Genomic DNA, 27,036 nt, shown 5'->3' with positions numbered 1-27,036 from the left:
AGGCCCGGCATCCTGGATCGACGGAGGCGCGAGCCCGGCACAACCCGCCGTGACTGAAGAGCCGCTGCTGCGGGGCAGTGAGTGTCAGGGCGGCACACACCAAACAGCGGGAAGGAGAGAGACCCGGCGAACCGCAGAGCAGCACCCGGATCCATGTTCCGGAGCTCTCCACAAGCGGGGACTCGTAAGCGAAGCGGGTGCATCCCTGTCCGCGTCGCGGGAGTTGGAGAGTGGCCATTGACCGACACTGGCGGACCAGGATCCAAGCCAAGATGACCGAGGGACGCGAGGTAAGGAGCGGGAGGTGACCGGCGCGCCTAGTCATCATAGCACTGTACAGGAGCGGCGCCCCCCACCCACTCCCCCATTAACCTCCGTGCAGTGAACTGTCTCCCGGGCCCACACGCGGATCTTGACTCGCTGCAATCCATATCGGCCCCACGCGGCCTGGCATCGCGGTGCTGGGCGCGCGGGAGGGAGGGCTAGGTTGCCATAACACCCCCGGCTTGCCGCTAAAACGGCTTTCCCTGCCCGCCACCCTTGGCTCTTGCACAGCACACGACAACGCTTGGCATTCCCTCGCTGGCGACCACGATCCACCGGGGCTACCAGGCAGAGCACTGGACAACTTCAGCGATACCCACAACCCAGGGCATGCAGCTCGCCTGACCCGGCACGACAGCGCCGGATAACAGAGGGCTCGCCGGGCCCAAAACGGGCACCACAACGCGCAAGACTTGGGCGGCTTCCTTTGAGGACCTGCCTATACCGCCCTGGGATCCCCGCAGGCCCAGCACTAGACCAGGGCTTGGACGCGGCAGAGCAGGCGCTGCCTGGGCACCCCACCCTGCGCTCATCTAGATAGGAAGAGCGTACACACGCCAGAGCTACAGAGCAGCAGTAATACGAGCCGAAGCAACACCACTACTAAGCTGACCACCACGAATACTACAGGGGCAGCCGGCGGGAAGATCCTGCAGGCCCACCCGAAAGTGAAGGGATGACTACTAAAGGGGCCAGAAATAAGCACAAGCAAACAACTATGTAGACCTACGCAGCCACGGGCGCCGATAGGCCAGAGGCTACTTCCACCTCCACGACCGCTTCGGGTGCCGTGCCCCCCAAACCAGCCAACTCTCAGCTTTTGGAGGCCATCACAACACTACAAAAGACAATCGAAAGCAAAATCGACGCTGTTGCTATCGACTTAAATTTGCTACGGCAAGATGTACGATCCATAGCAGGCAGAACAGAGGTGCTGGAGACCCAAGTGAAGGAAAACTCGGAAGCAAAAACGCAGTTTCTGAGGGAGGTGGACATTGTAGTTCAAAAGGTAAAAAACCTCGAAGACAGGGCAGATGAGGCAGAAGGGCGCGCGCGCCGAAACATCAGAATCGTAGGCTTACCAGAGGGAATCGAGGGAAACGACCCCACTGATTACATGGAAGACCTCCTACTCCAAGAAAATTGGAGCCGATAAACTATCACAAGGCTTCACTATCGAGAGGGCCCACCGATCCCTCACCAAAAGGCCACCCCCGGGGAACTCGCCCAGGCCGATAATAGCCAAAGTGCTAAATTACAGAGACAGAGAAACGATCCTAGCCTTTTCAAGATCGGGCGGCTGCATACAAAGAGACTCTGCGAAAATCGCCATCTACCCAGACTATACCCTCCAGGTTCAAAGGAGCAGAGCCCAATTTGTCCACACCAAAGTCAGATTGAAAAATGAAGGCCTGCGGAACATGCGTCTATACCCAGCTAGGTTGAAAGTCCTCGTCCACAACAAAGCTTACTTATTCGACACACCTGCTGAAGTCTGCCAGTGGATGGACAAGGAACAGATCCCTGACATCAAGGTGAGGCAACGTCAACCGCGGCAGGCTGCGCCCTAACTGGCACCCATAACGCCCCTAACCAGAGTACAAGGAAGACACTGCACCACCACATAATGCGGCAACATTGAGTTCATTGGAGCTATACTGAAACGACGTGCTCACATAACGACATCCACTGAAGCAGCCTTTCTCATAACCCCTGAATTAGTTTGGGTAGTTAACCCGCCCGTAGGGCACCAGTAGACCTAGGTCGAATGGAGCAGAAACGGGATAGTCATATTGGGGACAACCCCACTAGACTGGTTTTGTTGTTAGGTAGTTCAAAGAAGATCGAGCCACCTAGTAGGCCACCCACCTGTACACAGACACACCACACCCATGGCTAACAAAATTAAAATCATATCATGGAACGTTAGAGGTTTGAACAGTTATGTTAAGCAACACCGAGTCCAAACTTTCATGAAACGCCACAAAATAGGAATCGCCCTTCTGCAAGAGACCCACCTAAATGCACAAAAGTTGTCAGCGCTGGCCAAAGTATGGAGAGGAACCTTAATAGGCACCACATACTCCAATTATGCCCAAGGAGTCCATCATCGAAGGCAGGGAACTTTGCTTCATGAACACTTACGCCCCTAACCACAATGCCACAGTCTTCTTCCGTTTGTTGTACACCCGGCTGAGGCCATGCAGAGATGGCATACTAATATGGGGGGGGGGCGACCATAATTGCACCCTAGACCCCCGTATAGACAGATCGGACAGTAAGCACGTCCGGCCATCCCCTCCCGCCAAAATACTAAATGCCCTCATACAGCAATACGCACTGAAAGACCTATGGTGTAATCAGCACCTAGAAAATAGAACCTACTCCTTTTACTCACCCCCTCACGCCGTATACACTAGTATTGATAGCATCTTTGTGAGCAAGGAACACCTAGACGCGTTCGAAGACACACAATACCTGACCAGAGTGCTCTCGGACCACTCCCCCCTGACATCCACGTGGACAATTACTGCGCCCAGACCCCCTATACCCACATGGAGACTTAGAGGCGAGGCGCTGTTAGACAAAGCATTTTGTGATCAAATTAGGCAAGGCACAACAGATTATTGGGGGACAAATATAGACAGTGTCCAACACATCAGCACGGTATGGGAGGCATACAAAGTGGTGATAAGAGGGGAAATGATTGCTGCTAACGGGGGGGGCCAAAGATCAATCACAGCATTGCTAGCGCGCGCCAAAGAACAGCTGAAAGAATTGGAAACCTTGGCCTTTTCAGACCCATGTCACATAAATAGAACAGTAGAACTAAAACAGGCTTGCCTGACACACTGGCAGTCACTAGGGAAAATTAGCTATGCGAAACACACCGAACGAAACCATGCCCTAGGGGATAAGCCCGGAAAGCTACTAGCGTGGCTTTACAAGCGAGAAACCCCCAGAAAACCAATCTGCCTAGTCCAAGGCGCAGACGGCCAGGACGCACATACGCAAGCTGGAATTAACCTGGCATTCACAGAGTACTATCAGGCCCTCTACAACGACCCCTCACCGCCAACTGACACCGAGATCAATGATGTTTTGGACATCAGACTACCACACCGGGATGCACAAATAGCAGAGTCTCTTGTGGGACCTATCACTCCTGAGGAGGTCATGGGCGTCATTAGATCACTACCCTCCGGGAAAGCACGTGGACTAGATGGACTCCCAGGAGAGTTCTATAACACCTATGAGGACATACTCGCCCCATCATTAGCCCAAGTGTTTAATGAGGCATATGAATTAGGTCACCTCCCGGACACCATGAGGGAAGCCGCCATCATCCCGTTATTAAAACCCAACAAAAACAGCACGGAGTGCGGCTCATACAGGCCTTTGTCCTTGCTAAATGTGGATAACAATATCCTGACAGAGCTGCTGGCAATGAGGCTGCGTAAAGAGATCCCTCTCCTAATCCACCATGACCAGACCGGATACGTGCCTGGTCGATCCATCACCGAAAAGTTACATAAGCTGCATCTTGTCATATACAGAAGAGAAAGCAGACCGGAAGTGTTTCTAGTGGCGTCCTTAGACGCTTCTAAAGCATTTGATTTGGTCCGGGGGAAATGGTTTCATGCCACTTTGACCAAGATGGGAATAGGACCAGACTTCATTAAATGGGTTATGCTCACCTACACGAACCCCGCTGCCAGAGTGCGCACCAACAACACCTTCTCTGACAAATGGAGTCTATTCCGGGCACTCGGCAAGGATGTCCCCTCTCCCCCATGCTATACATCATAGCTATCGAAACCAGTAGCAGCATACCTCAGACAGGAGTGTGGAGATGGAGGCATAGTAAGACGGGGTAACTCACTTAGTCTCTATGTATGCTGATGAAATGCTTCTCTACCTTAACGACCCCATACACATTACCCTACATATTGGAGATTTTAGAGGGATTCCATAGATATACTGGGATTCAGATCAATCACAATAAATCTTGCCTGTACCCCCTGGCTGCCCTCAGTAAGTCCAGCGCTGAAACCCTCCCAACTATAGCCCTCAAATGGGCACCCATCTCCTTCAAATACCTAGGCATCACTATTCACCGAGACCCCAAGACGGAGCAGACGTTGAATACAGTAAGAGCAAAGGAAGGCTTGGAGAAATCAATGGACTACCGCTCTCGGTCGCAGGCACAGCAAGACTCCTCAAAATGGCGGAGCTATCTAGACTTCTATATTTTTTCACTAATGTCCCATACAATATCCCGCAACATTTCTTTAAGGACCTGAATAAGCTCTGCATGAAATTCTTGTGGCAAGATGGAAGACACAGAGTCGCCTTGGAAACACTGCAGTGACCTTACGAAAAAAAGGTGGCCTAAAGGTCCCCAATTTCGAACTCTACTACTTGGCTGGCCAATTGAAACACGTGATCCAGTGGATGGCCGATGACACCTCATCTGACACTCGCCTACTGTAGCCTGCAATCCCCCAAATGCTACTTAGGGACCTGCTTTGGAGCTTGCCAGGAACAGAACAATACACACCCCTAATTCAACTTGGAACCCAGATGTGGAAACGAGACTGCAAAACTGTTAAATTATCTGATCCCTACTCTCCGTAGATCCCGATCGTGACAATCATGTCAACCAGACCAGGGGACCAAAAGACGATCAGAGATATATGGGAGTCATTTGGTGTTGCTACCCTAGGAGATCTGGTGGATGACCAAGGTATCCGAACGTTCACCGAGCTAAAGGAGTCCTCGGGGATACCAATAGGACAGTTCCTACTACACAACGCTGTAGTAAAGAAACTAGCAGGCCGCTGGCCTACAACACTACAGAGGGGGGCCTGAAACCTCCAGAATCTATAAAACAATGCTCGACTGCATCACCCAGCATGATCTCAAGTGCAAGGAGAATTGGGAACAGGAACTCAACCTGCAATTTGAAGACACAGAATGGTAAACCATAATACACTACCATAAGAAAATATCCAGAAATGCCCGACTACAGCTTATATAATTCTACATAATCAATAGAGCATATCTTACTTCAGACATCACCTCCAGATTCAGTGGAGCCGGAATCAAGGTGTGCCCAAGTGCAAAGAACCCTGTGTTGGGATGACCCACATGTTCTGGGGATGCCCTGCAATACAAACCTTCTGGACACAAATCAAAGCCAAGGTGGCCGAGGCAGACATCACCTTAGAGGTACAGACACCTAAAGCGTGCATCCTGGGGAGATACCCTAGAAACAAAAAGAACAACCCTTTAAATAAACTCAAGGACCTAATGTACATCCTTGCGAAAAGACGCATTGCCATTGGGCTGGAAATGCCCCAAAGCCCCAAGCGTAACACTATGGTGGGAAGACCTCCGGAGATGGTTGATGGCCGATACAGGGGCTTGGGAGACCGCCCAAAGTCAACAAAAAATAGACACTTCTAACGACCTTCTACAATGGGTGGCGCTCACAGCAACTCTGTTCTCCCGAAGGTGCATAGTTCCTCCTACGAGGACACGAATAGCCCACAAGAACCTTCGGGGTGCACAGTTTGCGGTGCAGTACTGTATGGTATTGAAAAGTTGGGAGGGAGGGAAGGGGGGGGAGTTACTTGTGATGCGACAATCATCCTGCATTGACTTGTTTGTTATATTGTTAAGAAAATAATAAATACATTTTAAAAAAATAAAAAAATATAGGCAGGGCAGCTGGAGCAGCCCTGCAGAAAGAACACTCAGCTCGGAGTGCATCTGGATTCTGTGCTCGCAGATCAATCTTTTCATTTGCCTTTTGAACTTGTTGAAATTTGCTTCGTTCCCGGTTCAGGACGGGAGCACACCGAAAAACAGTTTGTCTGGCCTGGTGTTTTTTTCCGTGATGTCTGCCCTGTTGTGCTTTATGCCGTGTTCTGGGCGAGAGTGCAGCAGGGCAGTTTTTGCCATAGAATTTAAAAGTTGAAGTTGTTCTTGCACAAAAATAAAAAATAAAAATAAAAGCCTGCCGCAAGAAAGCAGGAGTGATCGCAGCAGCACGGGGGAGCGCATAGTCTGCACAGAAGGGGAAAAGAAAAGTCACCCGCATTAAGCCACCCCACCTTAAGCCCTGCATTACTCACCGCCCATCCACAACCAAGCTCGAAGGAACAGGAGGGAAGCAGCAGTAAGAAAAACGAAGTAAGCGGCACATAGCTACAAACTAAAATACAGAATTTCTGTACAGCGGGATAACAAAACAAAAAGTACATGCAGTGGTCAAAGTGAGCGGGAGCGGTCGGGAGCAGTGCTCCGCTACTTTTTTAAATCACCTTTTACAGCTTCTATACTTTTATTTTAAAAAAGAAACCGTTCCGGAATGGTTTTGTTTTAAAATAAAAGTGTAGGAAGAAGTTGAAACGTGCACTTTCAGTGCACTGCACTGGACGTTCCCTTAAACAGCAGGTGCAAGTGTTTGGGGTGTGTATTGTGTGTGGGAGGGGACGTGGTGATGGGGTTTGCATGGAGTTGGTGCAGGCCAGCAGGGAACATAGTTCCACTACTTCTTTTCGTACACTTCGACCCCTGAGTACATGGCAGTACAATTCTCAACCAAGCACAAAACAGAGCTCGCGCAGCCCACCTCGGGGACTTTCTAGTGTGCGGAGAAAATGTTTGGATCACAAGTTTGATGTATTTTCAAGAAGTGACCTTGGAATCTCCAAAGAGACGCTGGAAGCACCCGGGGCCGCTCCAAGGGTCGGTACTGGCAGCGACACCAGTGCTCTCAACTGGGCAAGCAAATTGACCCTTTTTTCCCACCTGGAAACCAGACCACCCCCAGGAGGACTCACGGATCGAGGGGAAACATGGAGATCGATAGAAGCAGCTGCGCGCTCACCGGAGCGGAGACGTTGAGCGGCACAGAGGAACAGCAACGCGGTAGGAGCAGAGGTCCAGGTAGTTGAAGCGATCCCGGGCAAAAGTATCAATAATGGAGCAGCACGAGGCATTACAAGAGCAAAACACAGCTGTGAAGAGCTTGTTCTGCAAAAGAAGCAGAATTTTCCAAGGCTAACTACGAACTTAGTAACTTTTCCGGGTGAATATAGCAATGCAAGAGGAGAGGACAGCAAAGGCCCTAAGTTAGATTGCATTTTCTACCTATTTCGCATTGGTTGCCAAGAAACTGTAAGCAGACTTTGGTTGCAAAACCTTAATAAAGCATATGGGAAGCAACAATAAATAATAAATGAATACATCAGAAACAGGAGGACCGTTAACGAAGTTAGGCACATTGCTGGGCGAATCGTAGCAATGTGGAAATGTTGAAAGAGAGGGCAGCAAATCGTGAAAAACGTGCTAAAAGAACAGCAATTCATCGCAACATCTGAAACGTGGCAACCAACACTCTACAGATAATTCCTGGACAAAGAAACTAAATCGTATCAAAGCACAACAGTTGAAAAGTTAGAACGTTGCAAGAAAGAGAAGGCAGCAAAAGATTTTATCTGCAAGCTAAAATACAGAATTTCATCGCAGCAGGATGTTAATGTTAAAGGACATTTGTACCACGCACTATCACCACCGAAGTGGTCCCCGGGCGCTCTGGCGGCTCTGAAAAAGGGGAGGCGAGGGGGTGGGTTAATGGGAGTAAGCTGGAAAAGTGCAAGAGAGCAGTGATGTGCTGTTGGCAGCCTCAGCCTGGTGGGTCCGTTGGCTGGGCTTGGGGTGTTTTACGGTCCGTAGTCGTCGAGTTCTGTTGTGCAAGTCTATGTGCGGTTTGTTTTGTTGTTGCATTGTTCTGAAGTTTGTGCCGATTGCTGTGTTTTAGGCTTGTGGTTGTGTTTGGTTAGCGTTTGAGAGGTGTATGCAGAGGGATGGAATTGTTAGTTGGTTGGTTAGTTGGCATTGCTGTACATGGCAATTATGGGATTCTATCTAAGTGCGGTATATGCCGACATTCACATTTCTATCTAGATGCAACGCAAGCTAAAGTTCAGAATCCTGAGTGTGGCACATGCTAACTATCACATTTCTATCTAGATGCGACGCAAGCTAAAGTTCAGAATCCTGAGTGTGGCACATGCTAATTATCACATTTCTATCTAGATGCGACGCAAGCTAAAGTTCTGTTCCCTACATGTGTGGCACTAGCCTATGCATCACAAGGCTACATTTACAATCCATTTACAGTGGTCACAAGGCTTCCTAAGTATGTATTATTAAAGTCTATGGCAGTCTACGCTATGGAAGGTAATGTAGAGTGACAGAACTTTCTGGAGTAGAGTAATTGCTCTACAGCCCACCCATGCCACACTCACAGTTTTGTTGGTGTCTGCCCCCTTCCTTGGCTTCACCTGCAGACACCTGCAGACACCTGCAGACACCTGCAGACACCTGCAGACACTCTGTGGAGCTGCCTCTGTTGGAGCCGCCCTTGGGGCCCTTCGCCGCAGGGGCTGCCGGGCAGAGGGCTGCCCTGGGGAGATGGCTTTAATAGTGTGGAGTGAGGCAATCGAGGTGAGGGGTGGTCTGGGAACCACATGGGCACCGGTACCAGGAGGTACAGCTGGCCTCTCAATCTTTAAAAAAATAAATAAAAAAAATAAAAATAAAAAAAAGGGACCCAGAAGGGTCTTGTGCAGGGCCTCACTAACCTGCTCAGCCCCATGGTAATGGGGAGCACGGTGTTTGGCCCACAGAAGCCCGGCAGCATGGGAAGGTGGAAGGACCAATCAGGGGTCATGGGCGGGTTGGGGAGTCGGGAAGGAAGGCACGGGAGAGCGAGGGAGCGGGGAAGGGAGAGGAGGCAAATGAGGCCCTAAAGATGGCTAAAAGGGGGCCCAGGAGGGTCTCCCAAGGCCACGACTCACCTGCTCAGCCCCAACGAGAAGTAAATTGCAGTGAATTCTTGACCAAACAAAGAAAAGAAATCGCTGGCACAGACTAACAGTCAAGCGGTATATTCGGCAGATCTAAGAAGATGGACAGCAATGGATGTTTGGATAAGCGGATCCAAGAGCATCGCACAGTGTGCGCACAGTCAGCAAATGCACATGGAAAAACAGTTCCGGTGGTTGAAAGTTGAAACGAAAAAATTGGTAAAGCACGGGTCATCAAAATGAATTGATAAGTACGACAGGGCTGAGTCAGTATTTACTATACGCACCCATGTCCGATATAAGGAAATATCACTATTATGGCGATAGGATGATGGTGGAGCAACAAAAAGGATGACCAATTAGGCGTAGGGCAAGTCAAAATGAGCCGACAGGAACACTACTACAGAATAAATACATCAGAAGAATAGAGCAGACACAATGCTAATTAGAAATTGAACCATCAGTCAAATTGTATTTTAGGTAGGCCACAAGGGCTGCAGGAGCAGCTGGATGGATGACTCACGACAGACACCAACAGGTTCCCAATGCACAGCTAGGCAGAATCACTGTCCATGGCTCTGCAGTTCATTAAGGTGCTCAGGGTACAATCCCCGTTTCGTTTACAAGAACCACCTTCTTTGATATACATGATGGAACATTTCCAACCCCAATGAGCTCGCAGAGCGCTAGTTAACTGGCATTTTGGCGATAATTTAAAGTAAGCAACGGGATGCACCCATTAAAATGATAGTTTATCCACGAAGCCCACTATCTTGACCGACAAAATAAATTGAGATAGGTCACTAAGCAAAGGTTGTGCAACATCAGATTTAACAACGAGCTGAAAGTTTGGTGACAGAGAAGCTGCAAAGCTAGTTGTCGATTACACAAATCCTTTTATTGCATATATTAAATCACGGAAAATACAGGGGTTTAACTAGATCGGCTAGGATGGCATTATCGTGCATTCTGGGTTTTATAGTTTACAATTTTAGGATGCAAAAAAAAAAATCAAAACCACAATGGTAGTAGTTTTGGCTTAACAGGTTGCTAGAGAGTATTACAGTTGCCATGTTAGCCTTACTGGGCAACTGGCCTGTTTTGTAATTAAACACAATAAGACATTATTACTGGAAACCTTAAAATCCAACGATTTGAGCCAAAGTGGCAAGACGGCGGATCAGATGAAGGGGTTTAGTGCACATGCAACAGGGATCAAATGATGAAGCCCGGGACGGCCGGTTGAGCTTAGAACCAACATCCACAAGGCGCAATGTTTTTCCCCACCGGCCAACGGGTGCAGTACAAAGATACCAACTCAGGCGAAAAGAGGATATGTCAGGGATGAGGTGGTATGAGATGGTATGGTTGATGTATACTAACGCACAGCTACCACCCGAATGGAGGAGTTTGGACCTGCAGCGCCTTGGGTACTTGCTGCCTGGTCAACCACGCATGTCTTAAAATTCTAGTGTGACCCGGTAAGGGTGAATTATAGATTACCGGGCGGGGACAACAGCTCAGGGGCAACCCGTTGGCGTGGAAGCACAGTGCAGCATTGGTTTCAATACACAGTCCCCTGCTTAGAGGTCGGACCCCCAGCACGAAGCACATCATAAAAGCCCAACCCAACTTACAAGAGCCACAGAGTCAGAATAATAAAGGTGGGCCCCGGCGTCAGTAGTTGATCCGGGGAGCCAAAAGTAGCTCCTGATGAGGTTGGGAGTAAAAACTAGCTAGGACCGGCTAAGCCTAAAGAAGGAGCTAAATAGCATCCAGCTCCATCCAATTACAAACCCTGTATAGGAGGGTGTGTGGAGGACACAACTGTGGTAGGGGTGGGCGTCACACAAACCAGACTCTGCTAAAATGCAAGCAGGAGCCAAACAGCACCCAGCACCCAATTGTCCAAACACTGTTCACAGGGGTAAGATAGGCGACGCCATTAGTAACAGGAAGTCAAAAAGGAGGTAGAAATAGGGATCACATGCAGGAGCAATGATGGGCCGAGATGGATGCCCCTCGCACAAAGGGACAGCCAGAGAATTGCAGTGTCTGGCTGACAGGCTCACCTCACAGCAAGGGTGATAACCCAAGGAAAGTATCATTCCAGAAGCTTAGAGCTAAAGAACTAAGGGTTAGAAACTCCTACGTACAAATTGGATTAGGGATAGAGGCCAAGAAGAATTTCAATAGATCAGATATATGGTGCACGCGATTAAAAACAGTAAATACTGGTCTTCCCGACGTTAGGTTATACCACAAGAAAACTCAGCTGCGAGCGATGTTGACAGACGAGGGACGACATGGGCAATTACTGGACCTATATCGAGGACATTCATTTTCATTCTAATAAAGTTAGAGATCTCTTGTGGGCCTCTCCCAAATCCCTCCCTGCACACCTCAAAACCCACCAAACCCCGGGCACCTTGTGGGCGTCTTGGAAGGCAGACAAGGATAATAAGCTTAGTCCTATGCGCTCACATATTACCAAAAAGAATGACAAATAGCCCCCTTTTCAGTGTTCAGAAAAACTCCACTTGGTTGTGGTTTATTTCAACGTTTTCTCGTGCCCTATTTGATTACACGTGTTTCGATGACTTGCTCATCTTTTTCAAATCAGGGCTGTTAGAGTAACAAGAAAATTATATTTTTCAATATTTAAACACAACATTATTTCCCCATATTAACGTCATATGAGAGTCATTAAATGTCATAAAAGAACATTCAGAAATTCAAGATAATTTACATGAAAGAAAAGAAAAGATTGTCCATTTTTGAGGAGGGGGCAAAGGGTAGGAGTGTTAAGGGTTAAAGAGAAAAAAGATCAATAAGGAAAAAATAAATATGAATTAATGAATTAAAACACAGAAAAAATAACATGTTAAATTCTTCATTGTCATAAATATTCCATGTATGAAGTAAAAATCCATCAAAACCAGTTTGTTATGGTAACATATACTGGACACATAACCTTAACTAATTGTGCTGTTCGCTACTAGTATTCTTTATGTCTTTCAAAATAATTTCACGGGTTAAATCCTAGGTCCATCTACAAAGTTAAAAGAAGTGATTTTTTAAAAGAAAACGGGTATTTACGTCCTATTTTTGTTTGTTCCTCCCAACTTTATTGACAGTTTTAAAACGTCTTGTTTTCGCTCTCGTATTACAATTATATGTGTTTCCAATTTAGTTTATGAAAGGCTCCACATGTCACCACGTGGCCGAGATAAGCCAGACCCCTTCATTTTTTAGCCCCCCGTGCGAGCTTACCTTAACACTATTCGTCCCGTGCTAAACCGTCCTCGTGTTTTCCGCGTCTCTGCCCGACTAATGCCATTTTGCACTTTGGTTGCCTAGCAACCCAGGTCAGCTGCAATGCTGTTACTCGCGGCCATGTTGGATTGGAAGAGTGCTTACTTCGTTCTCTGTATTACCCTAATTTTAATCTTTGAGATCCATACTGCTGATTCAAAATAGAATTATATTTTTTCTCCCCCCATCTGTGCGATTATCGTGGTTCTTATAATTAAAATTTCGAAATAATTTAATTTCATTAATGCAAATCAACATGTCTGTTTTTGTGATCCTAAATTCCATTCAGATTGTGTTACATCTGTCCTAATGTGAATACATTAATTATGGCTTAATGCTCTACTTATCTTCAGTTTAATGTGCTCAAAAATATATTGCGTCGATTGCAGTCCTTTCTTTATTTCTGGCATTCCTGATTACCGCCGGTTCTACATTTTCCATTTTTTGAGGAGATGAATCAATCGCAATTCCTTTTTTATAGTTTCTGCTATTTAATGATAGCTCTATTAATTATCATATTGAATCTATTAATGTACAAGAACAAGTGTTAGTCATTGCGGTTTTTCCCTGATAACTATCCTTGAATCGTAGTTCTATGTTATTTAATGCAAATAATAAATGTGTGCAACATAATTCATGCTAAACAATGTATTCACTGATTGACCAATCATTATTTTTATGGACCCACATATTGTCAGTTCCTTTTTGCTACAATTTTTCATTTCAGTAAATGTGTTCAGTATATGTGTTATACCCAATTTACAAAAAAGAGGCCATCTCATTATCTGTGTTGAGGCCTTTTCTCTACAGCTCGAAACTTGCATATTAATTTCGCCTCTTGTTGCCTCAATTTTAATTCTTGGTCCCCGCCTCTGGGGCCTAAAGAAACTTTCTTAAGTGCCACAAATCTCAGTACTCTTATGTCGTCCATCTGGTGTTTCTTTTGCCAATGTTGGGCCAGTGGTAAATTTGATTCTTGGCTTCCAATAGTCGATAGGTGTTCCCGTATTCTGATTCTGAGTTCTCGGATGGTGCTACCAATAAATATTTTTCCACATTGGCAGATGATGGCATATATTACAAATTTTGTCTTGCAATTTATGTAATCTTCAATTTTTTGTGTAATTCCATATTCATCCTTAAAAGTTGTTGAATTATCCAACACATACTTGCACATTGTGCAGGTACCACACTTGTGAAAACCTTTAGGAAGTGATGAAAGCCATGTTCCTGTATTGTCCCTTTTTACCTCTGGAAGGAGTGATGGGCTCAAATAGTTTTTAATCGTTCTGGCTCGTTTGTAAATAATGGTTGGATTCTCATCAATATATTTATTCACATTGGAGTCCAATTGAAATAAAAACCAATTTTCCTTCAAAAATGTTTTCAGAATTTTGTTGTCAGCACAATAAGTTGTGATTAAATTAGTTTTATCTTCTTTAGTTGGTTTTGTTTTGGGGATTAAAGTGCTTTTTCTGTCCAGTTTCATAGCTTTTTCTTGTGCTTTTGCTATCTGTTTTGTGCCATAGCCTCTTATTTTGAATCTTTGCGTTACTAGTTTACACTCTTCCTTAAAAGTTTTTTGTTCACTACAATTCCTGCGCGCTCTGATGAATTTTCCTTGCGGTATGTTTCTGATCACTGAATTGTAATGACAGCTGGTCGCATATAGAGTTGAATTGGCTTCTGTACTTTTCCTAAGAGTTTGGGTTTTAACTGAGTTACCTGAAATATAAATGTTCAAATCTAGGAAATCAATTTCTTTGCCACTTGTATTTCCTGTAAATTCTATTCCCATTTCGTTGGTGTTGGCTCTCTTCCTGAAATTTTCCAGTTCTTCTTCTTCCCATCTCCAAATCAACAAACCGTCATCAATATATCGTGTCCATAATACCACATTAGGTTCATACGATGCGTCTGTGTAAATATACTTATCTTCAAACATTGCCATTGTCAAATTGGCTAGTGCGGGGGCATACTTAATCCCCATCGCTACCCCTCTGGTTTGTTTAAAGAAGTTTCCATTGAATACAAATACATTGTTTTGTAACGTTAGTAGTAACATTTCCTTCAACATGCTTACTGATTGATAATGTGACGCTGTTTCTTTTGAAAAAATGTTTATTAATTCATATTTATTTTTTCCTTATTGATCTTTTTTCTCTTTAACACTTAACACTCCTACCCTTTGCCCCTCCTCAAAAATGGCCAATCTTTTTTCTTTCATGTAAATTATCTTGAATTTCTGAATGTTTGAATGTTCTTTTATGACATTTAATGACTCTCATATGACGTTAATATGGGGAAATAATGTTATGTGTTTAAATATTGAAAGATATAATTTTCTTGTTACTCTAACAGCCCTGATTTGAAAAAGATGAGCAAGTCATCGAAGCACGTGTAATCACATAGGGCACGAGAAAACCTTGAAATAAACCACAACCAAGTGGATTTTTTTCTGAACACTGAAAAGGGGGCTCTTTGTCCTTCTTTTCAGTAATATGTGAGCGCATGGCACTAAGTCTATGTAGCAACCCAATAAGTTTCATTTTTATATATACGGAGTTGAGGAACCAAGTACTCCTTGCTACTTTCCCATACGACCCTGAAAACCTAAATCAGAAATAAAGCTAAGGGCGCTGAGGTCCAGCATAGGATAACCCCAACCCAATTAGTTCCTCAAAAGATATAAGGATAATAAGCTGCTTTCTTCTTGGCCGATCCCCCGTGAAGTCCTTGTGGGGTCCTCCCTTTAATCTAGGGTCCAAGGGTTTCCACGATACTCAGTCATGGTCCGATATGGGTCTGGAGAGGGCAGCCCAGCTCTTCCGCCAGGGTTCCTTAATTGATTATAACCAACTGTCCGATGCAATGGGTGATAACCCACCCTCCGTGTTTGAATACCTGCGCCTTAAGGGGATCCTCAATCACCCCAGATGGTTGGCCGCCTTGACCCGTCCCCTTACTTCCTTTGAGAGAATTATGGTGGAATCCACAACTAGTAAGGGCTCCCTCTATAGGATTTATAAAACTCTAATCACGGCTAACCTAGAGGGTAGACAGCCATTTAAACGGATTTGGGAGGCAAGATTGGGGATGACCCTTGAGGAGCCAACGTGGAGGGGGATATCTTCATTTGTTCAGGATCTCTGTACACCTCGGCAATGGAGCACGGTTTCAAGATGTTACACTCTTGGCACCGCCCCCTAGCTACCCTATCTAAGATGTTTGAGGGAGCATCCCCGCTGTACCATAAGAAGTGCTCACAACATGGAACCTGGTAACACATGTGGTAGGTGTGCCCGGGGGCTCGGGTTTATTGGACCGAGGTACTTAGCTGGATCAAAGATATTGTGCGCACGGGCCCCTCCCTACTCCCCTTGGAGGTCGTCCTGGGTACACCAGAACCCGACTCCGATGAGTATGCCTTTCCAAAGGTGATTGAGGCGATGCTGAGGGCGGGGAGATTGGCCCTCGCTCAAAAGCGGAAGAGCTTCGCCACCCCCACTAAGGCTGAGTGGCTCACCAAACTATGGGCCATTTTTACGTATGACAAACTGTCAGCTATAGCCAACAATGAAATGGCCTCCTTCGTGCAGAACTGGTCCACTGTTCTCCTGAGCGATGAATGTGATGCTTTGAGACTAACTCTCTTGCGCTGCCGGAGCCATGACATCTTTGTTTGACCTGTCTGCCAGCTGTAACGGCCCAGTGTTTTTCTCATAATTTTCGACCTCACTATGTCAGTCATCCTACACTGTCTTACCCCGTGCCTTGTTTCTCCCTAATGCTCTCTGTACCCAACTTCTTGTTGGGCTTGGTATGGTTATGTGTTAGGGGTTGGTTAGGGGGGGAGGGGGAGTGGATTAAAGTTTAGCATTATTCTATGGGTGTTTCAGATTGTGGTCGCCAGGTGTTTTCTGGCTCTCTTTGTATGTTGAAATGCTTAATAAAAACAAAGTTTAAACAGTAACAGTAACTACGGATGGGACAGAAAAACTTCCATTCAGGAAACCTCCCCACATGACTTGCCCTAAAGCTATGGTCCACACAGTTAAGCAGCAAAGATCTGTTAAACGTGGCACTGATCCTTGGTGTCGCACACACCTGTGTCTCTGCAGGAGCGATGGACGAGTCTCCCTTGACCCCGAGTCTTCACTTCCCCTGTTTCACCCAGAGGAATACCTGTCAAATACAAGGTGTACACTCAGACCTGAATTCACCCGATTCCCCTGGGCCCTTCCCTTCGCTTTACTGTGTGCTCTGATGTCCCCCTATGGGCTTACCTTGATCTTTAGTAGGGTGTGCACTCCATCCTGCATTTGCAGGGGCGCGATTCACTTATGTGATTGGTGCCAATGTCTGTAGGCTGAGTTCAGATGCCTTCACAGTGAGGCTGAGAGTTCAAGGCGCCAGTTTCTTCACTGGCTAGAAAATTCTTCCCACAAGTGAACGTTGCGCGGAGAATGTGGAGAGTCCAAAATTGTCCGTATTGTCCGTTTGCCGGTATTTTTGTGGGTGAGTAGCGCTGCGTGTAGAAGCTAGCTGCTGGTAGGGTTGCGCAGCACCTTCAATTCGAGCGCGCCTGGTAATGTCTCTCGCTTTCCCTTGCAGGAGAAATTATGTGGTATTAGCGCCTCGAGTCCAGGTTCAGCGCAACTGGAGACTTGGTGGTTAGGTAAGTTTGCACGGAGGCTTTTGGTAAGTATGCACCGTGTAGAGAGAGAGCGGAGTGAAATAAGTGAGTTATTTGAGCAAGCGCAATGAATAATGTCTCTTCTTTCTTACAGGGGTTTGTGCGCTCGTGCAACTAACCTAGATTCCAGCGTCACGGGAAGATCGGTGAGTATGCACAGCGTTACTGATGTGCGCCTGTTAACGCTGTTGTTCTTTGTTCTTACAGGTGCCGGTGTAGAAGTCCCCTCTTGACTGGAGATAGCTGCGGCATGGAGTAAGAACCAGGTTAGCTGAAGCTGAATGATCCGGAGCGGGTAAGCAGAAGTAGGATGATCCGGAGCAGGTAAGCAGAAGCAGGATGATCCGGAGCACGGCAAGTGTGTTGCTGATACAACTCACAGTAAGCAACACGAAGCAATGGATGAATCTTGGGTGTGGTTTATAAAGCCAGCCACACCCAAACACTAGAGAGGTCAGGAGTTATCATGCACTTCCTGTTTGGCAACAGGAAGTGGTAACCAGGAAGTTACAAACTCTAGGAAGGAATGAAAGGAGTTATTTGTTATGAGTTCTTTGTGTGCCTATGCCAGGCCTGCCAAGCCTCCACCCAGCTTGCCCAAACGACCTGCCTGATACCCATGACAGTCTTCCCCCTCAAGACCCCTCCCAATGGTGTGCATGAGGGCTTTGGTTTCTCAGGATGGTCCAGATGGAATGTCCGCACCAATTGGGGGGCATGCACGTGCGTGCTGGGTTCCCATGATCTTTTCTGGGGTCCGTACCCCTTCCAGTCAATCAAATAATACAGGGTCTTTCGTACTTGTTTGGAATCTAATATGTTCTTTACTTCATAGTCTGTTGCTTCTTTACCCACTTGTATGGATGCGGGATGTGTGGAAGTTCGGGGTCCTGGGTGTGCTGGTTTTAATAGTGACACGTGAAATACGGGATGTATACGCATATGTTGAAGTAACGCCAGTCTCAATGCTGCTGGATTAATTACTTTTTCTATTGTATACGGGCCAATGTATCTAGGCTGACATTTCTTGGGACCCTTTAAAGCAATGTGTCTAGTTGCCAGCCAGACCGAGTCTCCCACTTGATAATCTGGGGCTTTTCGTCGATGGCGATCAGCGTTTCTTTTTTGTGTTTCTTTGGCTTGCTGTATGTTCCTGTTGGCTTCTCTGGCTGCTTTCATGATGCTGGCATGTAGATTCTTTACTGCGGGCATTTCAATCTTTTCTGGTGGATCAAAGACCGATGTTCTGGGGTTTCGACCATATATAGTAAGGAAGGGTGTTGCTTGGGTTGATGAATGTGTTGAGTTGTTGTAGGCATACTCGGGCATCCATAGAATTTCTGTCCAGCTTTGGCTTGTTTGGTGTAATAGCGCAAATAGCGTTCCATGGTCTGGTTCGTGCGCTCGGTTTGGCCGTCCATTTGAGGGTGGTGACTAGAAGACAGGCGGACTTCTACTCTTACCAGGGCACAACATTTTTTCCAAAAACGAGATACAAATTGGCTGCCTCTGTCTGAAACGATTATGGTAGGGAATCCATGTAACTTGACGATTAAGTCTAGAAAAACCTGCTCCCTCCGTGTCCCAAGCCAGTAGGTCTTCTTCAGACATATTTTCTTTTATTGTTTTCTGCAGAATATTTAACAGAGATGGGCCGATGCAGAGGCTGAGAATTTTATGGCTGGGTATGATCTCCACCGGGTTAGGGGCATTGTAGACTTCCTCTCCTTTGCCAATTCGGGAAAACGCATCTGCTTTCCTGTTCTTAACTCCAGGACGGAAGTTGATTACAAAATCGTATTCAATGAAGGATAGGGCCCAATGGAGCTGCCTAGAAGACTGAGCTTTTGCTTAGCGTAAGTATTGTAAGTTCCGATGATCTGTTATTATTGTGATTTTTTTTTTGCTCCTAGTAAGTAATGTCGCCATTCACACAGTGCGCTTTTGATTGCTACGAGTTCTCTCTCAGAAATTGCATAGTTTAATTCTGCTGGGTATTTTTGTGGGCGAGTAGCGCTGCGTGTAGAAGCTAGCTGCTGGTAGGGATGCGCAACGCCTTCAATTCGAGCGCACCTGGTAATGTCTCTCGCTTTCCCTTGCAGGAGAAATGATGTGGTATTAGCGCCTCAAGTCTGGGTTCAGCTACTGGAGACTTGGTGGTTGGGTAAGTTTGCACGGAGGCTTTTGGTAAGCATGCAATGCGTAGAGAGAGAGCGCAGTGAAATAAGTGTCCGAGTTATTGGAGCAAGCGCAATGAATGTCTTCTTTCTTACAGGGGTTTGTGCGCTCGTGCAACTAACCTGGATTCCAGCGTCGCGGGAAGATCGGTGAGTATGCGCAGCGTTACTGATGTGCGCATGTTAACGCTGTTCTTCTTTGTTCTAACAGGTGCCGGTGTAGAAGTCCCCTCTTGACTGGAGATAGCTGTGGCGTGGAGTAAGAAACATTAGTAAGCTGAAGCTGAATGATCTGGAGCGGGTAAGCAGAAGCAGGATGATCCAGATCAGGTAAGCAGAAGCAGGATGATCCAGAGCAGGTAAGCAGAAGCAGGATGATCCAGAGCAGGTAAGCAGAAGCAGGATGATCCAGAGCACGGCAAGTGTGTTGCTGATACAGCTCACAGTAAGCAACACGAAGCACTGGAAGAATCTTGGGTGTGGCTTATATAGCCAGCCACACCCAAACACTAGAGAGCTCATGAGTTATCATGCACTTCCTGTTTGGCAACAGGAAGTGGTAACCAGGAAGTTACTACAAACACTAGGAAGGAACCCCATTTGTTATGGGGTCTTTGTGTGCCTATGACAGGCCTGCCGAGCCTCCACCGAGCTTGCCCCAACTACCTGCCTGATACTCGTGACACTTGGCCAAAGGCTGGACACAAACACAAATACCGAAAGAGGTGGTGAGGTTCTGACAGGGAATTCATGAAAACAGCTGATTGGTATACGCTGAACGGACGAGGCCAGGAGAAGAAATCAGCAGGCGACAAATGCACCTCAGAGCAAGGTGCCTACTGAGGCCCACTCCCTGTCAGACACCCAGAGGTCCCCACAAGGGTCTTGATGGAGCTGGCCAAAAAGGAATTGGCAGAAAAGACAATCAAACAATACAGTAAGTGCCTGGCTCAGCAAAAGAAATTACGAATGTTGCAAGAAATACATGAGATTGATATAATTGATATAGCGCCATGTGAGCAACTAGAGCTCTGACGTGAGCTCGTAGCGGCCATGTTGGGTGTGAGCCCAAGTACTATTCTGAATGCACGGTAATGAGGTTGAATTGGAATTCACGAACAGGTAATCCCGATAAAGAAGAATTAATAGACAAAAACCCTGTGCATATAAAAAGCGCTGAGTTATTATTCAGGGGATAAAGTCATGTTAAATAGTACCGGGCAATATTCGCACAAGGCGCGCACATTGAGTCAGGATATATGAACAGAGAAAATAATTATATTATGATTGTAAGTCAACTGAGAAGACACAAGGACTATGGCTAGTGCCGGGAATAAATTGCATAGCGATTGTTGAGGAAAGATAGGCCATAATTAATGGTAACAAGGTCCCCCTGATCTCGATGCTACATGCTTGTGAGCCAATTAGTCATGATAAGCTGGATAGTTACTGGTCGGGCCATAATATAACTAGAGTTGATCAGTTGTGTATATACCCGACAGTTCCTATCATCAATTATCTATAAACATGTATGGGGCTTCATGCTGGTCTAGTGCAAAGAGGACACACAGACTTCACAAAAACACAGATAGTTCATGATCGCTGTTCAGGCCATTGGATACGGTTCGGTATTGACAAATTAACCGTGCTTCCAATTGTCTCAATTTGCGGGTAAGGTTGCCTCCACGTTGTGGAACGGATACTTTAGCCATGCCCACAAATTTGATCTGTGACTTGTGATCTAGCTGATGAGATTTTTGCCAATGCATGGCCAGTGGGTATTTAGACTCCTGGTTTGAAATGGTCGATAAATGCTCCCGTATTCTAATTTTGAGGGGTCTGATAGTGCTACCAATGTAGTACTTTCCACATAGGCAAAGAATGCAATAAACACAAAATTTAGTATTAGTATTAAATTAGTATTACAATTAATGACACACCAAGTTTACCAAAATCAGGTTGACTGGAAGCATAAAGCTGCTGGAAATCTTCCCCAGATAGTCTGCTTTAAAGCTAGGGGGCGCAGAGTTGAGCAAATACCGAAAGAGGTGGTGAGGTTCTGACAGGGAACTCATGAAAACAGCTGATTGGCATACGCTGAACGGGCGAGGCCAGGAGAAGAATCAGCAGGTGACAAATGCACCTCAGAGCAAGGTGCCTACCGAGGCCCACTCCCTGTCAGACACCCAGAGTGTCCCCCACAAGGGTCTTGATGGAGCTGGCCAACAAAGCATTGGCAGAAAAGACAATCAAACAATACAGTAAGTGCCTGGTTCAGCAAAAGAAATTACGAATGTCGCAAGGCATAAATGAGATTGAGGTTAACACATTTGTTACATGGACTTATAGCCAAAATAAAAAGAAAGCAGGGGCTAGGAGACACCCATCAGCCATAGCATATTTGGTATAATCTGCTGGGGGGAGGGGGGAGAAAGCCAACCCATAGCACACTAATATATGCTTTCCAAGGGTGGGGTAAACTCGAGGGGCCAGCGAAAGACTAAAGGTGGCCCGGAAATTTGAAAAGCTAAAAAACAATGTTGAAATTAGGTGAAATATTTTCACACATATATGAGACATAGTATTTAGGGCAGCTTTGCGTTGGCCTACCTTGGGGCCCTCAGGATCAGTGAGGGGATAGCCTCCAATACAAGGGCCAATGATGGTTTGGCCACGTTGGAGGTGCGCGTGGGGCGGGTCTGCATGGCAATAGAGAAGAAAAACAAAACAAGAAGAGGTAGGTCGATCAACCTAGACCGGATCAAAGATAGAGTCAATCGGTCCGTTATGCATTACCCCCACCGAGGGCGCTAGTTATTAATGCACAGGCAACCAATTTACAGGTTCCAAACACACAGACCTGGGAGCACACGGTGGGGCCCCCTGTGAGCAAAAAAGGGCAACTTTCAGTTCCTGGCCCAAGGGCCCAAAATTACAGAACTAAGAAACCACTGCACACCAGTTTGTTAGGGAATACCCAGAATACTAAGTTATGTGTTTATTAGTATTATGTTTAATAAAAAGCCACAGCCTTTTTGTTGCCAATCACAAAACAAGTTTCTGTGTATTGTTTTAAGTTTTTACTGTATAGAATGTATGACCCGTAGGACTAACTATACCACAGCTTATGCAACTACTGCAAATACTGAGAGAAACCTACTTGCGGTCCACGATGACCAACAGACTGGTGCAGAGAGCCTAGTTCTTCTTTAAACTGACCGCCCCTGTGGCTAAAAATTGTACTCTCCGCGGTCAAGAGGCATGTCAACAGCATGACAACAAAGTGTGCTGATGTCGGAATGGCTGAAGGAGGGGGCACTGGTGTAATCTCATGAAAAGATGCAAAGCCAGCAAACCTGGCAATTCCGGGTGTCATTCTGGAGGGGTTGTAACATTGCTATTCCCTGAAGAAATACGTCAGCAACCAGGAGTGGCGGATGAAACAGCGGCAAGGAACTCTCAACCCGAAAAGCGGAGGGGGGCATTACTGCGGCAATAAACAAAGAAAATTCAAAGATTACTGAATATTTTCCTTTTAAATGTGAAATGAAATTCAATTCTAACTTGGAGGTGCACCTAAACAACTCACTGGCCTGTTTAGGCGCACGATTGACAGAGTCCATTGTGGCTGGTTGAGAAGGGGCGCAAGACCCGCACCCCATTAGCCGTGCATCAGGACAAGAGCAGCTGGAGGTCGGGGGAGCCGTGGGAGAAAGAGCATGCAACAAAGTGCTACATAGCACTGACAGCGATCTAGTAGAAGCGGCAGTGCTTTTGTAGCGAGAACTACGATCCAAACCAAATCTGAGACACCGTGCCAAATTGGACAAGAGCATTAGCTGGCTCCGCTTATTAATTCAACCTGTGTGCCCTTCAATGAGGAGGGGCACATAACGAAAGTGTTAAACCTAGGGTGGGGTAAACCAAGTTATAGGATAATTTGGCACGACAACTCCTGCTCATCTGCTTCACAAGATACATGCTCTTCCCTATCCTAAACTATGAAAATGCAAGCGCTAGACTTCCTATTAACATCACTTGTGAAGCACTGTGAAAATATAAACAAGGTGGTCACGGTACACAGGAGAATGCTAAATAGGATCAGCAGGCACATTGGAATTAAAGCCAAAATTATGAATGTAGCCCACATTATAATGAGCCAATAAAGAGCCTGAGCGTGGAGGAGGGACCAGCATGTATTCAGCGAAAAGTATCATCGATAGCAGAGGGAACTGAATCTTCCAACCTACCCACTGATACTGGTACCAAACATTGAAGAAAGATCATGGTACATGTTTCGACAAAGGGAAAAGGTGGGGAGGAGGGGTCACAATTTAGAGGCTGCTGTGATAACCGGCAATAGACTAACGGTATCTGGGATGACAGGTGAGGTATCACTGATTGTAGTCAGAAGGGAAGCAACAACGGAGGGGGGTGTGGTGAGGTACTGCTGACAGATACAAGGTCAGAATTAGCAACCATTAACCACGTCAGGAGCGGAGGCAAGAAAAAGAACAGCTGGGCTTGCAAACTAACAAACATGAAGCAAAAGCATGCTGAATTTCTGGCAAAAGCAATGCAGTGTTTGCATGGAAAAGGGCAATAACCCATCAGCTGCAGGAATAACCCACTGAAAGGGGAGGGGGCTGTAGTGATGGTCGCATAGGGCTATGCATCAGGCTGAAAATGCCCCCTTTCGATGGTGTTCTAACTAAATAATTTAAAAATATTGAGGCTTAAACTGCAGGTGAGTATGTGGGACATAACATTACATTTCACTTTCCCAGCTGTAACTAAGCCCAGAATAAATTGTGTTATTTCTTACCTGGCGTACACTCCTTTTTTTGACTACTTTTGTAATTTTTGCTGGTGAGTTCAGAGGCAACCCGCAGTACATTTTTGGTGGCCCGTACGGGGAGAGTTCAGCTTTCCTGACCAGACATGGGGATTCCAGCCGTACTCCCAGAGGGATGCGGGACAGCGTGCGGACCACTGAGGAGGCCCAGCAGATGCTGTGTTCGCAAAGGTCTGCCTGGTCTGAACACCCCTTGCTCTCTGAAGGTGGTTCTGTCCTTTAAAGGGAGACTCCAGCGTCGAGAGGACTGGAAATACCGCAAAAAAGGATACATTAGTGTACCCGTGCACAAACGTGCAGGGAGAGGGAGGGATTCTTTTGTATGGTGTATAGAACGCACCCTCCAGAGGTGGAGGGCGATTGGCTGCAACAGTTGTAGATCTTAGTTCTACTCACCCGATAGGGAGTGAGTGGGCGGTGATACATCTGCGTTAGGGCAGAGGATTGTGTAGTAAAGTGGCAGACGTTGTTAGACAAGTTGCACGTAGTGCAGGCAATTGTATAGTTGCATCATTTATTATTTTGTATGGGGAAAAGAGTATCGAAGAATTGTGAAGAAAAAGAGAAAAAAACCATATGCCAGGGTGTTTTGTTTAAACGTTAGTAGTTTGTGGCAGCAAAGCGTGGGTCGCCTGTTCAGTTTGTTGTGGCTTTGGGAAAGGCGGAAGGGTCGTAGCTGAATCAACATGTAAATATTGAAGAGCTGGGTAGCGTGTGCAAGGGGCGCAGCAGAACAAGGGGAGGAGCAGCCAAGCCCCTGACACACTGACAAAGCACATAATTGTTACGGTGGTTGGCCTGCGGAGAAGGTTGTTGAAGTATTAACTGAACTAATAAGTCGGGCCTGTGGAGAGGGCCATTGTGTGTGTGTGCTGTGAAAGGTAGGGCCTGAGGAGAAGGTCAGTGTGGATGAAATAGGATGAACGAGCAAAAGGATAAGTAAAAGAGTGAGTGAGCAAGTGTGAATGGGGGAGGAGTGAAGGGGTTTTGAGATTTATTTATTTATTTTTATTTTTTATGGTATGTTTGGTAAACTACACTTTTCATTATATTGGTCTCTCGAAGAATCGCTCAGTAAATTGCCATGGGTCGATGTCCTTTTTTTAGTTTTTCGTATTCTTTTCGATTTCTATCCAAAATTTGATGGCCGTTAGAATTAGATGTCTGTCATTGCCTTTTAGTAGTTGGTTCCAGCGTTCTTTTGTGGTCATCTGTTTTTTTGATATTCTGAAGAATTCTTTGAATAGATTTCTTTTTTCCTGTAGGCCTAGGCATATCATAATGATATGGAACAATGTCTCTTTGGTTCCCTCATTCTGGCAGAAACGGCATTCTGCGGATTTAATTTGTCTGTTTAGTGATACTCAGTCTTGAGTTGGTAGGATGTTCAATCGGAACCTTAAGAAGAGATCTCGGGACTGTCGATCTGGAAAGCAGGTCAGGTATGGGGGAAGTTCATGTAGGGCTCTTATGTCTGTTTCGCATAATTGGTGGCGTTTATAGTTGGTTTGGTCTTCGAGGGTTTTTAGATAGCCATTCCTCTGTAGCGTTAGTTTTGCATGTTGTGGCCTGTTTATTAGCGTTTCTTCGGTAATGCCTTCGGCGTCCATTTTAGACTTGATCTTATTGGTCCATTGTTGGAGAACCGTTGCGTTCAGTGCGTTGTTTTTGCTTTTCAATATTTCTATCGCTGGAATCTTTTCATGACTTATTATTTTTCTGTAAAGATCCATCTGTTTCCATAGTATTATGGATTGTAATGATTGCAACGCCAGTTCAAATCGGATCCTTGTCATGGGGAAACTTTTCGGTACTGCCAGTGTTTTTCTCCAGAATATTGCTTCATAGAGGTGCCATTTCAGTCCTTGGTTGTTTGCTTGGGCTTCGCCAGCGTAAGTCAATATGGGAACAACTTTTTGTTTATAGAAAGTGATTGTTGATTTGAAGGAATATGTCCCGAATTTGCGGTGATAGAACCGACCCAATCTGGCTAAGGACCTAGCTTTGTCTTCGATGTGCATTTTCCACTGTTGTTCCGTGGATGACGCATTTATCATTACCCCCAGATATTTGATGACATTTGTTGTTTCAATTTCTTTTCCTTCCGAGGTAAAACTTTGGGTTTTTTCTGTTCTTCTTTGTTCTTTGAGTAATTAGGTTCATTCCTTTGTTTTTTTTTATGTTGATCTGAAGTTCATTAGCTTTCATGTAAGTTACTACTTTGTCCAGAGTTTTTTGTAGACCTGCTGGGGTATTATCCATGACTGTGATGTCATCAGCGTATATATTAATGATAGAACTGATTCATTATTAAGTTTCGGTGGATTTGCAAGTGGATCTTTGAGTTGACAAAGTTTTGAGATATAGGGCAGAGAATAAAAGGGGCAAAAAGAGTACTCTAAAAAGTTGGGGATAGGGCACAATAATGGCATCATATTTTTTGGATGTTGCCCTCGATCACATGTGTAAAATGTTACCCCAATATCAAAATGAAATATTAAAATGTCACTTTAAGAGGGTAAAGGACACAGTGGGAAAATGTCATCAGGAATGGTCCGAGGAGGGATCATTTCCGGGAAGGGAACATTTCAGAAGGATATAATAGACAGTTTGTACTCCTACTCGTCAGCAAGATACAAAGGCACGAAACCTTTTTTAAAAAAGGCTATTCTGGACCTTTGGAAACTGTATGAAGAAAATATAGTAGAAAAGAAGAAGAAAGAGGGCGAACAAAAGAAAGCGAGCAGACCATCCCTCCTTATGCATTACATCCATTATTAAAACCAG

The 27,036-nt window shown here is 45.8% G+C and overlaps 1 protein-coding gene across 3 annotated transcripts in view; it reads right to left on the bottom strand.

The window, feature by feature from the left end:
• Positions 1–27,036, bottom strand: part of MTUS1 (microtubule associated scaffold protein 1) — a 1,716,559-nt gene that overhangs the window by 737,398 nt on the left and 952,125 nt on the right. The gene's annotated exons all lie outside the window — the stretch shown is intronic.

Source organism: Ambystoma mexicanum, chromosome 6q (genome assembly GCF_040938575.1).
Source record: "Ambystoma mexicanum isolate Mex_15411 chromosome 6q, UKY_AmexF1_1, whole genome shotgun sequence".
NCBI classification, from domain to species: domain Eukaryota; kingdom Metazoa; phylum Chordata; class Amphibia; order Caudata; family Ambystomatidae; genus Ambystoma; species Ambystoma mexicanum.
This window is presented reverse-complemented; position numbering and strand designations above follow the sequence as displayed.